This window comes from Somniosus microcephalus, chromosome 3, assembly GCF_052327205.1.
Source record: "Somniosus microcephalus isolate GS21.2 chromosome 3, FLI_Smic_1.0, whole genome shotgun sequence".
Lineage (NCBI taxonomy): Eukaryota > Metazoa > Chordata > Chondrichthyes > Squaliformes > Somniosidae > Somniosus > Somniosus microcephalus.
Window position 1 is genome coordinate 49,154,645 of NC_140989.1, and position 22,048 is coordinate 49,176,692.

The following is a 22,048-nucleotide window of genomic DNA, read 5'->3' on the forward strand; positions in this document are numbered from 1 at the left end:
GAGCCCATGGGATCCAGGGTGCCTTGGCGCGTAGGATCCTAAACTGGCTGAGTGGCAGGAGGCAGAGGGTGATGGTCGAAGGTTGCTTTTGTGACTGGAAGCCTGTGTCCAGTGGGGTACCTCAGGGATCGGTGCTGGGTCCCTTATTGTTTGTGATCTACATAAATGATTTGGATGAAAATGTAAAAGGTATGATCAGTAAGTTCGCAGATGACACGAAAATTGGTGGGGTGGTAAATTGCGAGGAGGAAAGCCTCCGGCTACAGGACGATATAAACGGGTTGGTCAGATGGGCGGAAAAGTGGCAAATGGAATTTAACCCTGAAAAGTGCGAGGTGATGCATTTTGGACGGACAAATAAGGCAAGGGAATACACAATGAGTGGTAGGACCCTAGGAAGTACAGAGGGTCAGAGGGACCTTGGTGTACATGTACATAGATCCCTGAAGGCAGCGGAGCAGGTAGATAAGGTGGTTAAAAAGGCATATGGGATACTTGCCTTCATTAGCCGAGGCATAGAATATAAGAGCAGGGAGGTTATGATGGAGCTGTACAAAACGCTGGTGAGGCCACAGCTGGAGTACTGTGTGCAGTTCTGGTCGCCTCACTATAGGAAGGATGTGATTGCTTTGGAGAGGGTGCAGAGAAGATTCACCAGGATGTTACCTGGGATGGAGCGCCTCAGCTATGAAGAGAGGCTGGACAGGCTGGAGTTGTTTTCCTTGGAGCAGAGAAGGCTGAGGGGGGACCTGATTGAGGTGTACAAAATAATGAGGGGCATAGATAGGGTAGATAAAGAGGAACTTTTCCCCTTAGTGGGGGGGTCAATAACAAGGGGGCATAGATTCAGGGTAAGGGGCAGGAGATTTAGAGGGGATTTGAGGAGGAACTTTTTCACCCAGAGGGTGGTTGGAATGTGGAACTCAATGCCTGAAAGGGTGGTGGAGGCAGGAACCCTCACAACATTCAAGAAGCATTTGGATGAGCACTTGAAATGCCATTGCATACAAGGCTATGGACCAAATGCTGGAAAATGGGATTAGACTGGACAGGGATGGATGGGCGGCGCAGACACGATGGGCCGAAGGGCCTCTTTCTGTGCTGTAAAACTCTATGACTCTATGACTCTAAATCATGTCTAACAAATCTGATCGAATTTTTCGAGGGGGTGACTAGTGGGGTGGATGAGGGAAATGCTGTGGATGTGGTTTACATGGACTTCAGTAAAGCGTTTGACAAAGTCCCGCATAGGAGACTGGTCAAGAAGGTAAGAGCCCATGGGATCCAGGGTGCCTTGGCGCGTTGGATCCTAAACTGGCTGAGTGGCAGGAGGCAGAGGGTGATGGTCGAAGGTTGCTTTTGTGACTGGAAGCCTGTGTCCAGTGGGGTACCTCAGGGATCGGTGCTGGGTCCCTTATTGTTTGTGATCTACATAAATGATTTGGATGAGAATGTAAAAGGTATGATCAGTAAGTTCGCAGATGACACGAAAATTGGTGGGGTGGTAAATTGCGAGGAGGAAAGCCTCCGGCTACAGGACGATATAAACGGGTTGGTCAGATGGGCGGAAAAGTGGCAAATGGAATTTAACCCTGAAAAGTGCGAGGTGATGCATTTTGGACGGACAAATAAGGCAAGGGAATACACAATGAGTGGTAGGACCCTAGGAAGTACAGAGGGTCAGGGGGACCTTGGTGTACATGTACATAGATCCCTGAAGGCAGCGGAGCAGGTAGATAAGGTGGTTAAAAAGGCATATGGGATACTTGCCTTCATTAGCCGAGGCATAGAATATAAGAGCAGGGAGGTTATGATGGAGCTGTACAAAATGCTGGTGAGGCCACAGCTGGAGTACTGTGTGCAGTTCTGGTCGCCTCACTATAGGAAGGATGTGATTGCTTTGGAGAGGGTGCAGAGAAGATTCACCAGGATGTTACCTGGGATGGAGCGCCTCAGCTATGAAGAGAGGCTGGACAGGCTGGAGTTGTTTTCCTTGGAGCAGAGAAGGCTGAGGGGGGACCTGATTGAGGTGTACAAAATAATGAGGGGCATAGATAGGGTAGATAAAGAGGAACTTTTCCCCTTAGTGGGGGGGTCAATAACAAGGGGGCATAGATTCAGGGTAAGGGGCAGGAGATTTAGAGGGGATTTGAGGAGGAACTTTTTCACCCAGAGGGTGGTTGGAATGTGGAACTCAATGCCTGAAAGGGTGGTGGAGGCAGGAACCCTCACAACATTCAAGAAGCATTTGGATGAGCACTTGAAATGCCATTGCATACAAGGCTATGGACCAAATGCTGGAAAATGGGATTAGACTGGACAGGGATGGATGGGCGGCGCAGACACGATGGGCCGAAGGGCCTCTTTCTGTGCTGTAAAACTCTATGACTCTATGACTCTAAATCATGTCTAACAAATCTGATCGAATTTTTCGAGGGGGTGACTAGTGGGGTGGATGAGGGAAATGCTGTGGATGTGGTTTACATGGACTTCAGTAAAGCGTTTGACAAAGTCCCGCATAGGAGACTGGTCAAGAAGGTAAGAGCCCATGGGATCCAGGGTGCCTTGGCGCGTTGGATCCTAAACTGGCTGAGTGGCAGGAGGCAGAGGGTGATGGTCGAAGGTTGCTTTTGTGACTGGAAGCCTGTGTCCAGTGGGGTACCTCAGGGATCGGTGCTGGGTCCCTTATTGTTTGTGATCTACATAAATGATTTGGATGAGAATGTAAAAGGTATGATCAGTAAGTTCGCAGATGACACGAAAATTGGTGGGGTGGTAAATTGCGAGGAGGAAAGCCTCCGGCTACAGGACGATATAAACGGGTTGGTCAGATGGGCGGAAAAGTGGCAAATGGAATTTAACCCTGAAAAGTGCGAGGTGATGCATTTTGGACGGACAAATAAGGCAAGGGAATACACAATGAGTGGTAGGACCCTAGGAAGTACAGAGGGTCAGGGGGACCTTGGTGTACATGTACATAGATCCCTGAAGGCAGCGGAGCAGGTAGATAAGGTGGTTAAAAAGGCATATGGGATACTTGCCTTCATTAGCCGAGGCATAGAATATAAGAGCAGGGAGGTTATGATGGAGCTGTACAAAACGCTGGTGAGGCCACAGCTGGAGTACTGTGTGCAGTTCTGGTCGCCTCACTATAGGAAGGATGTGATTGCTTTGGAGAGGGTGCAGAGAAGATTCACCAGGATGTTACCTGGGATGGAGCGCCTCAGCTATGAAGAGAGGCTGGACAGGCTGGAGTTGTTTTCCTTGGAGCAGAGAAGGCTGAGGGGGGACCTGATTGAGGTGTACAAAATAATGAGGGGCATAGATAGGGTAGATAAAGAGGAACTTTTCCCCTTAGTGGGGGGGTCAATAACAAGGGGGCATAGATTCAGGGTAAGGGGCAGGAGATTTAGAGGGGATTTGAGGAGGAACTTTTTCACCCAGAGGGTGGTTGGAATGTGGAACTCAATGCCTGAAAGGGTGGTGGAGGCAGGAACCCTCACAACATTCAAGAAGCATTTGGATGAGCACTTGAAATGCCATTGCATACAAGGCTATGGACCAAATGCTGGAAAATGGGATTAGACTGGACAGGGATGGATGGGCGGCGCAGACACGATGGGCCGAAGGGCCTCTTTCTGTGCTGTAAAACTCTATGACTCTATGACACTAACACCATTCTCTTCTCAAATCCTCACACTTGCACAATCACTAACTCCTCCCAGCACCCCTTCCTAAAGCCAGAGCTCCCTGGATTACGAAAGAGATAGAGAATAAAATGAAGCAGAAAAGGAGCGCGCATGACAGATGTCAGGTTGAGAATACAAGTGAAAATCAGGCTGAATATAGCAAGTTCAGAGGGGAAGTGAAAAAGAAAATAAGGACGGGGCGGGGGGGAAGAGAGTATGAGAATAGATTGGCAGCTAACATAAAAGTGAATTCAAAAGTCTTCTATAGGCATAAAATAATAAACGGGTAGTAAGAGGAGGGGTGGTGGGGCCGATTAGGGACCAAAAAAGAGACCTATGCATGGAGGCAGAGGGTATAGCTGAGGTACTAAATGAGTACTTTGCATCTGTCTTCACCAAGGAAGAAGATGCTGCCAAAGTCATAGTGAAAGAGGAGGTAGTGGAGATACTGGATGAGATAAAAAATGATGATGAGGTACTAGAAAGGCTGTCTGCACTTAAAGTTGATAAGTCACCAGGACCGGATGGGATGCATCCTAGGAGGGAGGTTAAGGAGGAAATCGTGGAGGTACTGGCCATAATCTTCCAATCCTCCTTAGATACGGGGATGGTGCCAGAGGACTGGAGAATTGCAAATGCTACACCCTTGTTCAAAAAAGGGTGAAAGGATAAACCCAGCAACTACAGACCAGTCAGTTTAACCTTGGTAGTGGGGAAGCTTTTAGAAATGATAATCAGGGACAAAGTTAACAGTCACTTGGACAAGTGTGGATTAATTAATGAAAGCCAGCATGGACTTGTTAAAGGCAAATTGATGTTTAACTAACTTGATTGAGTTTTTTGATGAGGTAACGGAGAGGGTTGATGAGGGCAATGTGGTTGACGTGGTGTATATGGATTTCCAAAAGGCGTTTAATAAAGTGCCACATAATAGGCTTGCCAGCAAAGTTGAAGCCCATGGAATAAAAGGGACAGTGGCAGCATGGATACGAAATTGGCTAAGTGACAAGAAACAGAGAGTAGTGGTGAAAGGTTGTTTTTCAGACTGGAGGAAGGTATACAGTGGTGTTCCCCAGGGGTCGGTACTAGGACCACTGCTTTTCTTGATATATATTAATGACTTGGACTTGGGTGTACATAGAAACATAGAAGATAGGAGCAGGAGTAGGCCATTCGGCCCCTCGAGCTTGCCGTGCCATTCAATGCGATCATGGCTGATCATCCAAATTCAGTACCCGGTCCCTGCTTTCTCCCCATACCCCTTGATCCCTTTAGCCTTAAGAAATATATCCAACTCCTTCTTGAATATATTTAATGAATTGGCCTCTACTGCCTTCTGTGGTAGAGAATTCCACAGGTTCACCACTCTCTGGGTGAAGAAATTCCTCCTCATTTCTGTCCTAAATGGCCTACCCCTTATCCTTAGACTGTGACCCCTGGTTCTGGACTCCCCGACCATTGGGCACATCCTTCCTGCATCTAGTCTGTCCAGTCCTGTCAGAATTTTATAAGTTTCAATGAGATCCCCTCTCATTCTTCTAAACTCCAGCGAGTACAAGCCCAATCGACCCACTCTCTCCTCATACGTCATTCCTGCCATCCCAGGTATCAGCCAGGTGAATCTTCGCTGAACTCCTTCCATGGCAAGAACATCCTTCCTCAGATAAGGCGACCAAAACTGCACACAATACTCAAGATGTGGTCTCACCAAGGCCCTGTACAACTGCAGCAAGACATCCTTGTTCCTGTACTCAAACCCTCTCGCTACGAAGGCCAACATACCATTTGCCTTCTTAACCGCCTGTTGCACCTGCATTCTTACCTTCAGCGACTGGTGCACAAGCACTTCCTCTTCTCCCAATCTATTGTCATTCAGATAATAATCTGCCTTCCTGTTTTTGCCACCAAAGTGGATAACCTCACATTTATCCACGTTATATTGCATCTGCCATGCTTCTGCCCAGTCACCCAACCTGTCCAAATCATCCTGGAGTTTCTCAGCATCCTCCTCACAGCACACACGCCCACCCAGCTTTGTGTCGTCTGCAAATTTGGAGATATTACATCTAGTTCCCTTGTCTAGATCATTAATATATATTGTGAATAGCTGGGGTCCAAGGACCGATCCCTGCGGTACCCCACTAGTCACTGCCTGCCACTCGGAAAAAGACCCGTTTATTCCAACTCTTTGCTTTCTGCCTGCCAACCAGTTCTCCATCCAAGTCAATACCTTGCCCCCAATCCCATGTGCCTTAACTTTACACGCTAATCTCTTATGCGGGACCTTATCAAAAGCCTTCTGAAAGTCCAAACACACCACATCCACTGGTTCTCCCTTATCTATTTCACCAGTTACATCCTCAAAAAATTCCAGTAGATTAGTCAAGCACGATTTACCTTTTGTAAATCCATGTTGACTTTGTCTGATCCTGTCACTGTTTTCCAAGTGCCCTGCTATTACATCTTTTATAATGGACTCTAGCGTTTTCCCCACTACCGATGTCAGGCTTACCGGTCTGTAATTCCCCGTTTTCTCTCTACCACCTTTTTTGAATAGTGGGGTAACATTAGCTACCCTCCAATCCATGGGTACTGTTCCAGATTCCATCGAATGTTGGAAGATGATCAGCAATGCATCTACTATTTCTAGGGCCACTTCCTTAAGTACCCTAGGATGTAGATTATCAGGCCCATGGGATTTATCGGCCTTCAATCCCATCAATTTCCCTAACACCATTTCCCTACAAATACTGATTTCTTTCAATTCCTCCCTTTCATCAGACCCTATGTTCCCCGACATCTCTGGGAGGTTATTTGTGTCCTCCTTTGTGAAGACAGAACCAAAATATGTATTTAATTGGTCAGCCATTTCTTTGTTCCCCATTATAAATTCCCCTGATTCTGACTGCAAGGGACCTACGCTTGACTTCACCAATCTTTTTCTCTTCACATATCTATAAAAGCTTTTACAGTCAATTTTTATGTTCCCTGCAAGCTTACTCTCATATTCTATTTTCCCCTTCTTAATTAATCCCTTTGCCCTCCTTTGTTGAATCCTAAACTGCTCCCAATCCTCAGGTTTACTGCTTTTTCTGGCCAATTTATATGTCCTCTCTGTGGATCTTATGCTATCCCTAATTTCCCTTGTTAGCCACGGTTGAGTCACCTTTTTTGTTTTATTTTTATGTCAAACTGGGATGAACAAATTCTGTAGTTCATCCATGCGGTCTTTGAATATTTGCCATTGCCTATCCACCGTCAACCCTTTGAGTGACATTCCCCAATCAATCCTACCCAACTCGCGCCTCAGACCATCGTAGTTTCCTACTGAGCGGAATGTTGAAGGTTTTTCGGATACCGCGGGTGCAATTTTTGTCCGGCCGAAACGTAAATACGCTTATGACCGTTTGGGAAAGGTAAGCTTTCTTTCGAGGTAACGCACGCGTAGGTACGCTCTGTAACTTTCGAGCGCATAGCCGCCCAGACGCACACGTGCAGACAGACAGAAGGACAGACAGACAGATCGACCGATTTATATATATATAGACTAGCTGAAGTGCCCGGCGGTGCCGAGGCTTTTTCGAGGGCATGTTGTTGTTGGAAGAGAGAGAGAGAGAGCGACTGTGGGGGGGGGGGGAGAGAGAGAGCGTGACTGGGAGGGAAGAGAGAGAGCAACTGGGGGGTAGAGAGAGAGCGACTGGGGGGAAGAGAGAGAGAGACTGGGGGGAAGAGAGAGAGAGACTGGGGGGAAGAGAGGGCGTGGGGGGAAGAGGGCGTGGGGGGAAGAGAGGGCGTGGGGGTGAAGAGAGGGCGGGGGGGTGAAGAGAGGGCGGGGGGGTGAAGAGAGGGCGGGGGGGTGAAGAGAGGGCGGGGGGGTGAAGAGAGGGCGGGGGGGAAGGGAGGGCGGGGGGGTGGAAGGGAGGGCGGGGGGGGAAGGGAGGGTGGGGGGGTGGAAGGGAGGGAGGGGAGGGGGGAGGGGAGGAGGGAGGAGGAGAGAGCAGGGGGGGCGGGAGGAGGGGGGAGGAGGAGAGAGGAGGGGGGAGAGAGGAGGGAGGATGCTGGGGAGGGGAAGGGGGAGAGAGGAGGGAGGAGGCTGGGGAGGGGAAGGGGGAGAGTCCCCGAGCCCCCTGATCCCCGTCCCCCCAAACTCCCGAGCCCCCTGGTTGGCCCCCCCGAGGCTCGCCCCCCCCACCAACCAAGCACCGAACTCCGGAGGCGCGATCTTCCGAGCACCGGCCTCCCGAGCTGGCTTCAAGATTGCGGCTGTGCGAGACGGCCGGCGGGCCCGGTTGCCAGGGTAACCCTTGACGCTCACCAAGCCCCGCCCGAGCCAGAGAGAGAGACGCCGCGTCTCAGCTGCTCCTGCTGCGCGCGCGCGCACCCTTTAGTAAGGTAGCGGCGCTGGGCTGAGGCCCGCCCCTCCAGCCTTCGAGTGGGGCCGGGAGGTGCCTAGCTCGGGCGTGGGTGTGGAGGAGAGGCCGAGGCTTCGAGGCCTACCTGGAAAAACGGGGAAAGGTAGGAAAATTAATGAGATTAGATATAAGTTAATGACTTTCTAAATCATTTTTTTAAAAAACAATATGTGTTTTAAAAGCAACGTTTTTTTTAAAGACGCAGAAAGCGGGAAAAAGAAAGGAAAAGTTTGGAATCAAGATGGCGGCGACTCACCTCGGTTCAGAACGATAAGGCCCGCCCACACACGCACCGATTGGCCCGGCGGCACACGCCAGCAACCCGGCGTACGATTGGTCGAGCTCGAGGTCACTCTGTCGCTAATGAGCAGATAATGAGATGCTAATGAGCGGAATGTTAAGGTTTTTCGGATACCGCGGGCGCGATTTTAGCCCGGCCGAAACGTAAATACGCTTAAAACCGTTTTGGAAAGGTAAGCTTTCTTTCGACGTAATGCACGCGTAGGTACGCCCTGTAACTTTTGAGCGCATAGCCGCCCAGACGCACACGTGCAGACAGACAGAAGGACAGACAGACAGAAGGACAGACAGAAGGACCGATTTATATATATAGAAGATTAAAGAGCGGCGGCGGGTACAATTTCAAAATTTGCAGATGACACAAAACTTGGAAGTATAGTGAACAGTGAGGAGGATAGTGATAGACTTCAAGAAGACATAGACAGGCTGGTGAAATGGACGGACACGTGGCAGATGAAATTGAATGCAGAAAAGTACGAAGTGATACATTTTGGTAGGAAGAATGAGGAGAGGCAATATAAACTAAAGGGTGCAATCCTAAAGGGGGTGCATGAACAGAGAGACCTAGGGGTATATGTGCACAAATCATTGAAGGTGGCAAGGCAGGTTGAGAAAGCAGTTAAAAAAGCATGCGGGATACTGGGCTTCATAAACAGGCATAGAGTACAAAAGCAAGGAAGTTATGATGAACTTGTATAAAACACTGGTTCGGCCTCAACTGGAGTATTGTGTCCAATTCTGGGCACCACACTTTAGGAAGGATGTGAAGGCCTTAGAGAGGGTGCAGAAAAGATTTACGAGAATGATTCCAGGGATGAGGGACTTCAGTTACGTGGATAGATTGGAGAAGCTGGGGTTCTCCTTCGAGCAGAGAAGGTTGAGAAAAGATTTGACAGAGGTATTCAAAATCATGAGGGGTCCAGACAGAGTAGATAGAGAAAAACTGTTCCCATTGGCGGAAGGGTCGAGAACCAGAGGACACAGGTGATTGGCAAAAGAACCAAAGGCGACATGAGGAAAAACATTTTTATGCAGTGAGTGGTTATGATCTGGAATGCACTGCTTGAAAGGGTGGTGGAGGCAGACTCAATCACGGCTTTCAAAAGGGAGTTAGATAAGTACCTGAAGGAAAAAAATTTGCAGGGCTATGGGGAAAGGGCAGAGAGTGGGACTAGCTGAAGCACTCTTGCAGAGAGCCGGCACAGGCTTGAAGGGCCGAATGGCCTCCTTCTGTGCTGTAACCATTCTGTGATTTCTCACTTCACATTCCACACACTTGGCTTTACATTCTTCACCTACCCATCCTCATTCCATCTATATCTTCTCTTGCTCACAGCAGTTACACTATGTGCACAAGTTCTACACATTCCCACTTACCTTTTTAACAGCCACTCACTAACTCTCACCCTCTCTTTCTGCAGGACAAAACAGCACATAATGCCAGGGAGAGGAGCAAGACGGGGAAGAGGAGTACCTGACATCATAGTCCTCACAAAGCCCTGAAGATTAGAGACCTAAACAAAGCCATGAATATTGGGGAAGGCGAGGCTGGTGGCTTATTTGATCAGGTCTGTATATTACCTGTAGCTCTTCATTTCCTTCAGCGAACATTCAGCAAGCTTCACAACTTTAAACTGCATAACAGCATAATGAAGAAAGAGCTGCTGCTTGCGGAAGCAGAATGTGATGATGAAGGAGGGTAGAAGGATCTCATTCCCTACAGTCTAAGGAGAGTGCACAGGCAGCAGATTCCCCATTTGCCATGACTGGTCTCTTCCTGCAAGATGTAAAACACAGAAGAGTTACTGCGCGCAAAAATTCGGTTATGCCCCATTCGGGGATGGTAACCGAGTTAAGGCCGGACATTTAGCGCCTGGCGCGGAAGTAGCGCCCCGGCCGCTAAATTAGGCTTACCGCCCCGCACAGGAAGTGGAGCGCTATCTTCCTGGTGGGGCAGTAACCGAGGCGATGTCGAGGCACGATTGGCAGCGCTTGGTGGAGGCTCTGCGGAGCGCTGCCGCTTTTCAACTCCCCTTTAGTTATAGGGGAGGGCCATTGCGCACACTAGGCCACCAGGGCGGCGTGGTGTCGCGGTCGCAGCCTGCCACCGAGACGCGGTGCCGGGCTGCGTGATGGTGGCCAGGACCATGCCATGGCCCACCTCAGAGGACCGACCTGGGGGTTGGCCAAAACAAGACAATGGCGGCGGGGGTCATGGTCGCACCTCCCCTTTAAATACCGTCCCGCGAGCGGAGGTCGGCCCAGTTCGCAACCCGCAAGGCTGGCACTGACATCGCCCATGGCAGCCTCGCGGGGCGCAGCCGAATTTCTGCCACGGGATGGTAAGGGGATGCCGCGGGGTGCTAAGCAGTTGTGGCACACGCCAATGACGTCATTGCCGGCGGCACAGCGGCCTGGAGTGCTACCGGCAGGGGCGCGGCGCTATCGTGTAGCATCTCAGCAATGCCCCGCCGAATTTCTCGGGAGACGCTTTTTTCGCCCCCCCCCCTCAGGCGATAAGCCCTTTGCGCCCCATTAGCACCCCCCAGAGGTGCTAACAGCAGTTGCAAAACAGCCGAATTTCGCCCCCTGTGTTTTATGACACAGAAGAGCTAGTTTAGCTGTGTACACAGTGACATTCCCCTTTAAAGAAATAGTGAATCAGTGTAAGGGTGTTGCACTACTTTGAGAAAGCGCATAAAGCTGACACCACCTATGATGAGCATTTCCCAGCTTTTATCAACCTTCTGTTGCCACCTTGCCTCCAACCTCACCCTCTCCTGTTTGCCTGTCCACAACTTGCAGCGCCTCCTAATGCATGCTCAGAGGTTTCAGTGCAGCTGCTGCTTCCCGATTGTATTTTTGCGGTGTTGATTGTGGGCGATCTTTTCCTTTGGTGGGAGAGAAGACAAAGAGCCGGAATCTGCAGTGGGTAATAATGGCGATTTTATTACCCGTTTGAAACTGACCGCAACTTCAGGATGTAGCGCATGTGCATATAAATGCAGAAATCCTGAAGTTGTGGTCAGTCATTCACTGCTCCGACACAGGCTACGCTGGGGAACCCACCTCATAGCCGGCAATCAGTGTAAGCAGTGAAATCGGGGAAACTGACAAAAACTTGGGGCTTTTCTGCAGTAATATCACTGTTAAATACCCCATTAAATGTTAGGCCTTGTTGGATTAGATGTAACTGGGGTTTTAACAGCGTATTGACTGCTAAACAAACATTATGGACCTGAAAAACTCATTTAAATTTTGTGGAGTGTTAAATTTCTGCATTATAAAGAAAAGAAATTATGATAAAGATTACAATTTTCAAGGAACTTAAAAAAAACTTTTAAAAAAGTTTGCTCATATTTATTTCAGTTTTTGTTTTGCTCTCTCAACATTTTTAAAACATCAGGATAAAAGCAGGTTCTCATTTCCTGCTTCCCTGTCTAAGAATTCTGCAATGTGATTGGCTGCTTAGACAGCTTGTTGCGTCACAGCAGATTGCGTTAGGGATTCCCTGTTATATTGCACTGAAATCACTTATGCGTCAAAAAAGGCAAATTTCTCGCCACAGAAATCGCGAGATCTCTGTGAGCAGCGTTCTTCGGGGCCAGCAGTGAGCGCCTCTGCTTCGTCGCTGACCGTAAATTTCAGGCCAATGTTAAGTGCATGTGAGTGGCATAGACGGGAACGGTAGCATAGTGGTTATGTCACTGGACCAGTAATCCGGAGGCCTGGAATAATGATCCAGAGACGTGAGTTCAAATCACACCACGGCAGCTGGGGAATTTAAATTCAGTTAATTAAATCAATCTGGAATAAAAAGCTAGTATCAGTAAAGGTGACCATGAAACTGCCGGATTATTGTAAAAATCCATCTGGTTCACTAATGTCCTTTAGGGAAGGAAATCTGCCGTTCTTACCTGGTCTGGCCTATATGTGACTCTGGACCCACAGCAATGTGGTTGACTCTTAACTGCCCTCTGAAATGGCCTAGCAAGTCACTCCGTTGTAACAAACTGCAACGAAAAACAATAATAAAAATAAAACCGGACGGACCACTCGGCACCGGCTTCGGACACGACAAAGGCACACCCAACCCGATCGACCCTGCAAAGTCCTCCTCACCAACATCTGGGGACTTGTGCTAAAATTGGGAGAGCTGCCCCACAGACTAGTCAAGCAACAGCCTGACATAGTCATACTCACAGCCAATGTCCCAGATTCCTGCATCATTATCCTTGGGTATGTCCTGTCCTACTGTCAGGACAGAGGTGGCAGCACAGTGGTATACAGTCGGGAGGGAGTGGCTCTGGGAGTCCATCAGCAGCAGCAGAATTGTATTGCACCACAATCTGTAACCTCATGACCCGGCATATCCCTCACTCTACGTTACCATCAAGCCAGGGGACCAACCCTGGTTCAATGAGGAGTGTAGAAGAGCATGCCAGGAGCAGCACCAGGCATACCTAAAAATGAGGTGCCAACCTGGGGAAGCTCCAACACAGGACTACATGCATGCTAAACAGTGGAAGCAGCATGCTATAGACAGGGCTAAGTGATCCCACAATCAACGGATCAGATCAAAGCTCTGCAGTCCTGCCACATCCAGTCATGAATGGTGGTGGACAATTAAACATCTAACGGGAGGAGGAGGCTCCATGAATATCCCCATCCTCAATGGTGGTGGAGCCCAGCACGCGAGTGCAAAAGACAAGGCTGAAGCGTTTGCAACCGTCCACAGCCAGAAGTGCCGAGTGAATGATCCAAATCAGCCTCCTCCTGAAGTCCCCACCATCACAGAAGCCAGTCTTCAGCCAATTTGATTCACTCCACGTGATATCAAGAAACGGCTGAGCGCACTGGATACAGCAAAGGCTATGGGCCCCGACAACATCCCAGCTGTCGTGCTGAAGACTTGTGCTCCAGAACTAGCCGCACCTCTAGCCAAGCTGTTCCAGTACAGCTACAACACTGACATCTACCCGGCAATGTGGAAAACTGCCCAGGTATGTCCTGTCCACAAAAACCAGGACCAATCCAATCCGTCTAATTACCACCCCATCTCAATCATGGAATGAGTGATGGAAGGTGTATCAAGCGGCACTTACTCACCAATAACCTACTCACCGATTCTCAGTTTGGGTTCTGCCAGGACCACTCTGCTCCAGACCTCATTACAGCCTTGGTCCAAACATGGACAAAAGAGCTGAATTCCAGAGGTGAGGTGAGAGTGACTGCCCTTGACATCAAGGCTGCAGTTGACCGAGTGTGGCATCAAGGAGTCCTAGTAAAACTGAAATCAATGGGAATCAGGGGGAAAACGCTCCACTGGCTGGAGACATACCTAGCACAAAGGAAGATGGTTGTAGTTGTTGGAGATCAATCATCTCAGCCCCAGGACATCACTGCAGGAGTTCCTCAGGGCAGTATCCTCGGCCCAACCACCTTCAGCTGCTTCATCAATGACCTTCGCTCCATCATAAGGTCAGAAGTGGGGACGGGATGTTCGCTGATGATTGCAGTGTTCAATTCCATTCGCAACTCCTCAGATAATGAAGCAGTCCATGTCCTCATGCAGCAAGACCTGGACGACATTCAGGCTTGGGCTGATAAGTGGCAAGTAACATTCGTGCCACACAAGTGCCAGGCAATGACTATCTCCAACAAGCAAGAGTCGAATCACCACTCCTTGACATTCAACGCCATTAGCATCACCATTCACCATCAACATCCTGGGGGCCACCATTGAGCAGAAACTTAACTAGACCAGCCACATCAATACTGTGGCCTCAAAAGCAGGTCAGAGGCTAGGTATTCTGTGGCGATTGTCTCACCTCCTGACTCCCCAAAGCCTTTCCACCATCTACAAGGCACAAGTCAGAAGTGTGATGGAATACTCTCCACTTGCCTGGATGAGTGCAGCTCCAACAACACTCAAGAAGCTCGACACCATCCAGGACAAAGCGGCCCACTTGATTGGCACCCCATCCACCACCTTAAACATTCACTCCCTCCACCACCGGCGTACCGTGGCTGCAGTGTGTACCATCTACAAGATCCACTGCAGTAACTCGCCAAGGCTTCTTCAGCAGCACCTCCCAAACCCGCAACCTCTTCCACCTGGAAGGACAAGGGCAGCAGGCGCATGGGAACACCACCACCTCCAAGTTCCCCTCCAAGTCACACACCATCCTGACTTGGAAATATATCGCCGATTCATCATCGTCGCTGGGTCAAAATCCTGGAACTCCCTCCCTAACAGCACCGTGGGAGTACCTTCACCACACGGACTGCAGCGGTTCAAGAAGGCGGCTCACCACCACCTTCTCAAGGGCAATTAGGGATTGGCAATAAATGCTGGCCTTGCCAGCAAAGTCCACATCCCAGGAACAAATTAAAAAAACGACCTCACATGAGAGCATGCATCCCATGATAACGAGATGTGGTGTTACATTGTCCCTTTACGAACATACGACAGGAAAAGACCAGCTGGTCCATCAAGCCTGCACCACACTCATGATGACTGGAGCATCCTGACTAGCACCTTCAGAAGAGGGGAACCATTTGGAAGGACAAAAGAAAGAAGATTGCAATCTTCTTCAGAGATGTGGAAAGTAGTTAATTACTGAGTGTTACAAATCAGAACAAAGGTGATAGATGACCAGTATCTAGCAATCTGATTCTTTTTGGACTGATACGTTTTCAGCTGGATACGTTTTCAGCTGGATTTTAGATTTATTGCTTTATGTTGGCGCCATCCAGTGGCAGCTGAACCAACTGCAACGGTTAAAGTGTAAGAGGTTTGAATGTTAACCGTCAGCTCCTTTATTATGAGTCACTACTCCGGCCAAATGAACAGATATTGAAATTATTTTCCATCTAATTTTAGCTATTCTTGAACTTAGTCATCTGTTACCCGACTTTTAGCTTGAACAATTTACCAAATTCCGCTTGTTATTTAAAAAAGCATGTTAATAATTAAATACTTGAAGGAGAAAAAATAGCAGGGATCTGGGGAAAGAGCTGGCGCAGACTTGATGGGCCAAATGGCCTCCTTCTGTGCTGTACATTGTTTTTATTTAATTTAAAATGTAATCAGACAAGAAATTTGGAGCATAAAGTTATCAATAATATTTTATCTGAGAACTTGTTATAGAAAACAGGAGATTCTGTCAGTGGAACCTGTTTTATAAAAATATATGGGTGGATTTTCCTCTGAATTACCACCCATTTTGGGGCAGATTTGGGGTTTAAAACCTCCTTTAATCTGCTGCTACAAAACTGCACCAGAATTATCCTCCCAAAGGATGAGCAGTCTCTTTAAGGCCTGATCTATCGCATTTAAATGGGGTCAAGAGGAAATAGCTAACACCTACTACCCATTTCCCCCAACTTCACTCCAAATAGCTACCAGCACTAAATAAGTGACAGTAGGAGCTGCAGGAATCTATCCCTGAGGCAGATACCACATTGAGGTGGCCATTTTGTGTGCTGTTACTGTATTTTTAGAAGCACTGAGTTAATTTAATAATTTAACTATATTTTGATATCTCAACACTGTCCACAGTAAAGGGTGTGCTGCTACTGAAGGTTGATGCTCAAATATCAATCTCTTTATGCTTTGGAGGTTCACTCAGGACTTTTGCTGCTAGTTTTAGTCAGCTCTGTTCAAAGTACTGCTTTGCACTAGGGACATGGATGTCCCAGTGGGAATCCCTCTGGGATGAATGCATTGACTGTACCAGTCAAGGTCACCACAGCCTTGAATTTCTTTTTCTTGATCAGCTACAAGTCCTGCATGTCAATGCTAAATTTGCAAGGAGTTTTTACAGTGCTTTTGTCATAAGGAAATCCAGTCTCCCAGCTGTATTCATTAAAGACAGTGAAGTATCCGGGTGACTTAAGAACATGAGAACTAGGAGGAGTAGGCCATTTGTCCCTTCGAGCCTGCTCCACCATTCAATAAGATCATGGCTGATCTTCTACCTCATCTCCACTTTCCTGCACTATCTCCATATCCCTTGATTCCCTTAATATTCAAAAATCTATTGATCTCTGTCTTATGTATACTCAACAACTGAGCCTCCACAGCCCTCTGGGGTAGAGAATTCCAAACATTCACCACCCTCTGAGTGAAGAAATTTGTCCTCATCTCAGTCCTAAATGGCCAACCTGTTATTCTGAGACTGTGACCCCTGGTTCTAGACTCCCCAGCCAGGGGAAACATCCTCCCTGCAACTACCCTGTCAAACCCTGTAAGAATTTTGTATGTTTCAATGAGATCATCTCTCATTCTTCTAAACTCTAGAGAATATAGGCCTAGTCTACTCAATCTGTCCTCATAGGACAATTCCCCCCCATCCCAGGAACCAGTCTGGTGAACTTTCGTTGCACTCCCTCTATGGCAAGTATATCCTTCCTTTGGTAAGGAGACCAAAACTGTACACAATACTCCAGGTGTGGTCTCACCAGGGCCCTATATAATTGCAGTAAGACGTCTTTACTCTTATACTCAAATCCTCTTGTAATAAAGGCTAACATACCATTTGCTTTCCTAATTGCTTGCTGTACCTGCATGTTAACTTTCAGTGATTCGTGTACAAGGACACCCAGGTCCCTCTGAACACCAACATTTCCCAATCTCTCACCATTTAAAAAATACTCAGCTTTTCTATTTTTCCTACCGCAAAGTGGATAACTTCATATTTCTCCACATTACAGTAAACTCTTGTTTAAACGGCACTTAATCATCCGGAATTCTTTAATAACCGGCAAAATAGATAGCCGGTAATCTTGCCGAATCCATCCAGCACTCGTTTTTCCGAGTCCAAGTTTCCCGCGGTGTCCGAGTTAGTCAGTGGTTTTTATTTTTTTTGTGTTAAAAATTGCCTACCTCTCTGTTATCCAGAATTTTTCATCAACCGGCACCATCCTGGTCCTGGATACAAAAGAGTTTACTGTATTATTTCATTTGCCATGTCTATATCCCCATGAAGCCTCCTTGCATCCTCCTCACAACTTGCATTCCCACCCAGCTTTGTATCATTAGCAAACTTGGATATATTACATTTGGTCCCCTTGTCCAAATCATTGATGTAGATTGTGAATAGCTGAGGCCCAAGCACTGATCCTTGCGGTACCCCACTAATTACAGCCTGCTAACCCGAAAATTACCCGTTTATTCCTACTCTCTGTTTTCTGTCTGTTAATCAATCCTCAATCAATACTAGTATATTACCCCCCAATCCCATGAGCCCTAATTTTGTTTAATAACCTCTTGTGTGGCACCTTATCGAATGCCTTCTGAAAATCCAAATACACCACATCCACTGGTTCCCCCTTATCTATTCTGCTAGTTACAACCTCAAAAAATTCCAACAGATTTGTCAAACACAATTTCCCTTTCATAAATCCATGTTGACTCTGCCCAATCCTATTATTATTTTCTAAGTGCCCTGTTACCATGTCCTTAATAATAGATTCTAGCATTTTCCCTACTTCTGATGTCAGGCTAACTGGTCTGTAGTTCCCCGTTTTCTCTCTTCCCTCCTTTCTTAAGTAGTGTGGTTACATTTGCTACCTTCCAATCTGTGGGAACCGTTCTAGAATCTATGGAATTTTGGAAAATGACAACCTAAGCATCCACTATCTCTATAGCCACCTCTTTTAAAACCCATAAGATGTAGGCCATAAGGCCCAGGGGATTTATCAGCTTTCAGTTCCATTAATTTCTCCAGTACAATTTTTTTACTAATACTAATTTCTTTCAGTTCCTCATTCTCGCTCGACCCTTGGTTCTTTACTATTTCTGGAAAGTTTTTTGCGTCTTCTTCCGTGAAGACAGACACACAGGGTTCGATTTTGCCAGTGTGGGCGGGCTGGGGCGTGTAAGGTGGCATTCGTGTCAGGACCCCGACTCCGAAGTGAAGTGGGGAAAAAGTGCGATTTTGCCCTAATTGGGCCATTGATTTCCAGCATGTGGAAAGCCCTGGCCCAATGAGTCTTTTCAGACAGAAAGTCGCCTCCGATGACATCATCAATGCTGCTGGATTTAAGGCCAGCAAGCAGCCTTGCTTCTTCTGGAGACTTTAAACTTTATGCCCATTGTTGTGATCGCTTCATTCAGCAACTATGTCCAGCAGTAGGCCAAAGTGTGCTCCAAGGTTTGATGAGGCCTCCATCCAAGCTCTGGCGGAGGGAGAAAGATCAAATAAGGAGGTGCTCTTCCCTTCCTCAGGGAGAATAAAGCCTCCCCAGCAGACGAAAGCTGTGTGGCTGCAAGTGGCCCAGGAGGTCAACTCAATCTCTATGTGCCGCAGAACATGGCTGCAATGCAGGAAGAGGTTTCATGACCTTCTCCGCACAGGAAAAGTGAATATGACTTTCCTATCTCCCTCAATCTGATCCCCATCGCCTCCCCTCACCAGCACTATGTTTTGCCAACCTCTTCCTCCACATCCCACTTGACACTTACATCCCTGCACCCTTACCCATTCCTTCTCTCTATGGTCACATTCACTTAACTATTCGACCATGCAGCCCTCACACTCCCTATCACTGTGATGCAATGACAGCAACTTACAACACACAGGGAGGGCCCTTTATCTCTTTCTAAGCATCTATGCTATGGATTCTCTACACTCACTCCTTCATTCTCACTCAAACTCCACTTGTGTCCCTCATTGCAGGAAAAGAGAGCCCACAATAAGAGGGAAAGAGTGTGGACAGGAGGAGGGCCACCCTCAGTAGCCCAGCTCACCACCTCGGAGGAGGCGGCCCTGGAAATCACCGGTGTCGAGGAAGATTCCCAAGTGGGGGACGGACAGATGGGCGCATCACAGCAAGCTGGTGACAGAATAGTTTGGCATCCCTCTCATTGACATTGCATGAGTGACTGATAATGATTCTGATGCTCTAACAGATTGACTTATGATCATCTGCACAATTCAATGTGCATGCAACCTTTACCTCACATCTCTAACTCTTTCCTTTACTCCCCCACAGGACCATCGACAGCACCCATCCCCACTGTCCAGGAGGAACAGCCTAAGCCTCTGAGGGCGCAGCGTCAGCAGAATTCAGCGCACCCAGCACCAGCGCAGACACTCACACCTCGGTGGGACCTTTGTGAGATAGAGTAGTGTTAGCACCTGGTGTATCACGGCTCACAAGTGAGCATCAGCAGATGGTGGAGACAGGGACAGCAGTGGAGAGTCCTCGTTGGAGGGCGCAGGACTCTGCCAGCTCGGCTCAGCTGCATGTTGACCCTGTGCCTCCGGGTCCATCCAGAAGGAGAGCAGTGCTGGAACTCCAGGAACAGGTGCAGGAGTCTCTGGCAGGTTTTGTCTCCAGGGTCACTGCGAGTGTGGAGCGAATTGAAATAAAGAATAGATTGGCCTTCCAAAGCTAGACTTTATTAACTTTAAAATCAGCAGCATATCTTTCCGCATCCAGTCCCAACTAAAGCTAGAAAAGGACTGAATTTAAGGTAGCCACAACACATCATGTGATCATCAACTACCAATGAGATTACAACACATATCCCAAGGCAGTTAACAAACAACGAATCACAATACTTTTACTAATCAAGGAATAATCACCACATTCACCCCTCCTTTTAAAATATACTCCAACCTAATAACTTTTACAATTTACAATTAATTATTTACAACTAAACTATGCACGAGAATAAAACTATTTACATAACACAATACTAAATGAACAACAACAAATAATAACATTACGCATAAGTATTAAGTATCTCTCAACTAAAACAATATACTATAATATTTCAACAATTTTTAAAACATTACTATCAATTTAAAAGTCCATTTTCAATCGGTCGACCGGATATCTTGTTCGTGTTGACCTTCTTAACCTTGGTGAAATTCCTTGCCCTCCCACGCCAGAAGGCACAGAAGTATCTTCAACAGGAAGGCTATCCATATCCCGATTCTCAACGGTTTCCGGATTAGAAATCCCATCAGAAGATGAACTGGGACGGTCATAAACATCTATCAAAGGCTGACTAATAGAAGTATGATTATCTGCAATCGGATTGGAAATATTCGTAGTATCTGTAACAGCATCCACATTATCTGAATCATGACCATTATTAATATCCTCAGAAGAGGGCTGGCCCCCACAAGGAGCCAAGTCTTTAATTGAAACAGTACTTTCTTTCCCATCTTGGAATCGAATATGAGCATATTGGGAATTTGCCTCCAACAGCTCCACCTCCTCCACCAAGGGCTCATATTTTGACAATCTAACATGGCGTCGAAGCAACACAGGTCCCTGCATAGCAAGCCATGAAGGTACCGAATATCCCATAGTAGATCTCCGCGGATAGTTAAAGAGCCTTTCAGGGGGGGTCACATTAGTAGCCATTGAAAGCAATGATCTAATGGAATGCAGGGCATCAGGCAGCACCATTTCCCACTGTGTATTCTTAAGGTTCCGGGATGTCAACGCCAACATAATTGCCTTCCAGATCACCCCATTGTATCGTTCACACTGTCCATTACCCTGGGGATTATACGGGGTAGTTCTACTAATAGAAATTCCCCGACTCTGAAGGTATTCCTTCAACTGGGAAGACATAAAAGAACTTCCCTGATCCGAATGGATATACGCAGGCATCCCAAAGATGACAAAAGGTTGAGTCAAACATTTAATAACTGTAGCAGCTGATACATCTGCACAAGGAAAAGCAAAAGGGAACCTTGAAAACTCGTCCACAACAGTAAATATATATCGGTTTTGATTAGTTGAAGGAAGAGGTCCCTTAAAATCGACACTCAAACGTTCAAAAGGAGAAGTAGCCTTTATAAGATGAGCTCGTTGAGGCTTAAAGAAATTCGGTTTACACCGAGCACAGATAGAACATGATGAAGTCATCCGCTTGACGTCTTCAACTGAAAAAGGCAAGTTCTTACTGCGTACAAAGTGTTATCATCCTCGTAACCCCAGGATGACATAAGGCATTGTGAAGATTAATAAGCGTATCTCCGTGAATCACAGAACAATAAGCCCTTGACAGTGCATCAGCAGCAACATTATCCTTCCCCGGACGATAAACTATGTCAAAATGGTAACATGCCAACTCAATCCTCCATCTCATTATTTTATCATTTTTAATCTTTCCAAAATGTTTAACATCAAACATAAAGGACACAGATTTTTGATCAGTTACCAACGTGAAATGTCGCCCCGATAAATAATGTCTCCATTTACGCAATGCTTCTACTATTGCGTATGCCTCTTTTTCTATTGAGGAATGTCTTTTTTCACTATTATTCAAAGTACGTGAGAAAAAGGCCACAGGTCTTCCATTTTGGTTCAAAGTAGCCCCAATTGCAAAATCCGAAGCATCCGTCTCAATCACAAAGGGAACCTGCTCATCAATGGAATGCACAACTGCTCCTAAAATATCCTTTTTAAAATTCTCAAAACATGTCCTGGCCTCCCATGATAGAGGATATGTCGTAACCTGAATAAGAGGCCGAATCTTCCGTGAAAAATTTGCAATCCAATTAGAATAATAAGAAAACAGTCCAACAACTCGTTGCAAAGCCTTAGAATTAGTAGGACAAGGTAAATCGATCAATGGTCGCAGACGTTCTGGATCTGGTTTAATCTTATTTCCCG

The 22,048-nt window shown here is 47.2% G+C and overlaps 1 long non-coding RNA gene and 1 pseudogene across 1 annotated transcript; both read left to right on the forward strand.

Moving 5' to 3' along the window:
- Window positions 1-9,556: 9,556 nt before the first annotated feature.
- On the forward strand, window positions 9,557-20,613 carry LOC147121036 (uncharacterized). The gene is made up of 3 exons (XR_015075377.1): window positions 9,557-9,969; window positions 19,087-19,246; window positions 19,403-20,613. It is a non-coding gene; the product is annotated as an uncharacterized LOC147121036 (long non-coding RNA).
- On the forward strand, window positions 12,910-13,608 carry LOC147121037 (uncharacterized; annotated as a pseudogene).
- Window positions 20,614-22,048: the final 1,435 nt, after the last annotated feature.